Raw genomic sequence first — 3,420 nt, 5'->3', positions numbered from 1 at the left:
ATATATATATATATATATATATATGCGTATATATATATATATGTATATGTATATATATATATATATATATATATACATGTATATATATACATATATATATATATATATATATATATATATATAAGCATATACAAAAAAATTCCCACCTATTGTCTCAGTCTCTACTGCACCCACCGTATTCATTCGGACAAAGAAATTCATAGTACATTGTTGCCCATACGACCTTAATGGTTAAAACTACTATAAGGACAATAACAATACAAGGAGACACCCCGTAACTTGACATAGCAGTCGTTTACCTTAGTTGTATTTCCATTTAGTGAAAGAAACGAACTAGGTGGACAAGCAGTGTTTATATTCAACTCTGCCTTTCCCTGTCATCTTCCTTTACCTTTGTACCGTACTAAAACATTTTTTAGCATTCATCAGTGTCTATAAAATCTCAAGTATACTTATCCAACTATTTTTCCAAGATAATACTTTATATATTATTTTCCCCATTTTAATGAATTTGTTCATTTATATTATTAAAATTATTTTCGTGAGCGCTAACTCAATCTTCCCGACGCTGCGTCGTGTTGTATTATTTTCTGGTGAGAACTTCTCACTCTCTCGGACCACTTAAATATTCTCTCGCTTCTTTGTGTTTTATGTTTTTTATCGTTATTTTTTTTCATTTCCATGCTGTCTGTCGGTCTTATTTCCCCATTATCCTCTCCTTCCACTTATCTCTCTGCCTATATCTTTCCTTCTGTATCTATCTGTCTACCTATCTACATATTTGTATGTCTGTCAGTATTTTTCTTTCTTTTTGCCTGTATCTGGCAGTGTCTGCCTGTTTTGTCTCTGTCTGTCTGCCTGCCTGTCCTTGCGTAAATGTGCACCTGTGTATCCCCGTCTCTCTGCTTCTGCTTATGTCAGTCTCTGTTTCTGCCTGCCTCCATCTCTATCTCGCTCTAACACTATCAGCCTCTTTCGGCCTTCTTTAGTTTCAGTCAGCCTCTCTCTCCTTCTCCCTCTCTCTCTCTCTCTCTCTCTCTCTCTCTCTCTCTCTCTCTCTCTCTCTCTCTCTCTCTCTCTCTCTCTCTCTCTCTCTATATATATATATATATATATATATATATATATATATATATAATATATGTATATGTATATATATGTATATATATCTCTCTATATATATATATGTATACATATATATGTATATATATATGTATATACAATATTATATATATATACATATATATATATATATTATATACATATACATATATATATATATATATATTATATACATATACATATTATATACATATACATATATATATATATATATATATAGATATATATATATATATATACATATATATATCATTCCGCTGAAAATTTACCAAGAGAAGCAAAACGTCTGGATTATAGTGTTTATATCTACTAATAATCTTATTCCGCTCTAACAATGAGCTATGGTGATTTATTTCGTACCTTAAGCCGGGTCCACACTTGTTGCATTTCTACTTATCGTATAATTTTTGCGTACCACCTAGTGATACGATACGGTGCAACAGGATATTGTACCCACTTGTTACGTATCTGCCTGCTGTATACGGATACGCAACAAGTTGCACCGTATCGTATCACTAGGTGGTACACAAAGATGATACGATACGTGGAAATGCAACAAGTGTGGACACGACTTTAGACTCACACCAGAAATTAAGTTTTGGTAAAAGATATTTTAGTATGTTTATTGTTTTGTTGTTTTCAATTGTCAGACCTTTGACATGTGAGGCCAGAAATTTTAGTTCGTTTCCAATTGAAGAATTTGACATGTAATTTCACTGTTAATTTCTTTTGTGTGTATGTGTGTGTGTGTGTGTGTGTGTGTGTGTGTGTGTGTGTGTGTGTGTGTGTGTGTGTGTGTGTGTGTGTGTGTGTGTGTGTGTGTGTGTGTGTGTGTGTGTGTGTGTGTGTGTGTGTGTGTGTGTGTGTGTGTGTGTGTGTGTGTGTGTGTGTGTGTGTGTGTGTGTGTGTGTGTGTGTGATTCATCATGGTTCTTTTTGGATCACGTATTGTACACGTGATCGACAGCTCTTTCCCTCCCTGAAGAGAGCTCAGAGCTCGTATATGACCGATCTATGGGTAATGCTGTGACCTTACACGCACACACCCAACTCCCTGCTCACGAGAGTTGGAGTAACAACCCGCAGCGTAGCGATACTGAAATTTATTCAGCCCTGGGCGGGATACAAACCCAGACCTCCGTAATGGCAGTTGAGAACTCTACCAACTGCGCCACGAATGTGAAGTATCTTATGAGTAGTTTTCTGGCTTTGGGTCGAGTTTCTGTGATATCCTTCCATTTCTACTGTTCAGTATTGCCCAACATCATTAACAGATATCTGTATATATGGAATATGAAATTAAATGCTGAAATTATGTATGAGTTTTGGTCTAAATTCAAACATCCATACAAAAATCATGTCTCCAGGTTAACAAAATTTCAAGATTTTCAACAATTTCATATTTCTTAAAATACAAAGGGAAAATTAATCAATTCTAAGGATAGCTATATGTAGAGTGGATTCTGTTCTTTTATTTTGTGCCTAATTTGTTGCTATATCTTAGATAAAAACTTATACCAAAATATATGCTTAGAAATGTCTCAAAATTGGTTCTTTTGGTAAAATAGTTAGCAAAACATTCAACCTCCATGTGGCAATGCAAAAATGGATGTGTTTTTTATTTTTTTTTTCAGAAAGCATGGGAAAAAGAACAGTAACGTATGAAAACATAAAAAGTTGGGTTTCAGCAGGTCTACACACACATATGTACATATACATACAGACATACGCACACACACACACACACACACACACACACACACGCACACACACACACACACACACACACACACACACACACACACACACACACACACACACACACACATATATATATATATATATATATATATATATATATATATATATATGTGTGTGTGTGTGCATATACATACACACTGAATGGTTCGCAGTGATCAATTAGTATATTTTTCAACCACAAATACTTTTAATTCCATGCCATCGCAATCGAGACTGAGAGTCGCTTGAAGGAGGCATCCGTTGGAAATTGAAAAGTGGACGAGCCGAGAATTCGAACCCAGCTAACCCGTAACAAAGTTACAGTGACGTAAACTAATATTCTATCAAGAGAGATATAAGTTGAGTACGACTTTCTTATATTTGTATGCTCGATTACATACACCTACACGAAATATCGCGTTCAACCCATCTCCGCCATGATAGAACATTGGAAGTATGTGCGCGTGGGAAAGATTTATACATACACACCGAATGGTTCCCAGTGATCAATTAATACTTTTTTCAACCACAAATCACTTTTAATTCCATGCCATCGCAA

The sequence above is a fragment of the Oratosquilla oratoria genome, chromosome 2 (genome assembly GCF_046742065.1).
Source record: "Oratosquilla oratoria isolate Oo_2021 chromosome 2, ASM4674206v1, whole genome shotgun sequence".
Lineage (NCBI taxonomy): Eukaryota > Metazoa > Arthropoda > Malacostraca > Stomatopoda > Squillidae > Oratosquilla > Oratosquilla oratoria.
Note: the sequence above shows the minus strand (reverse complement) of the source record.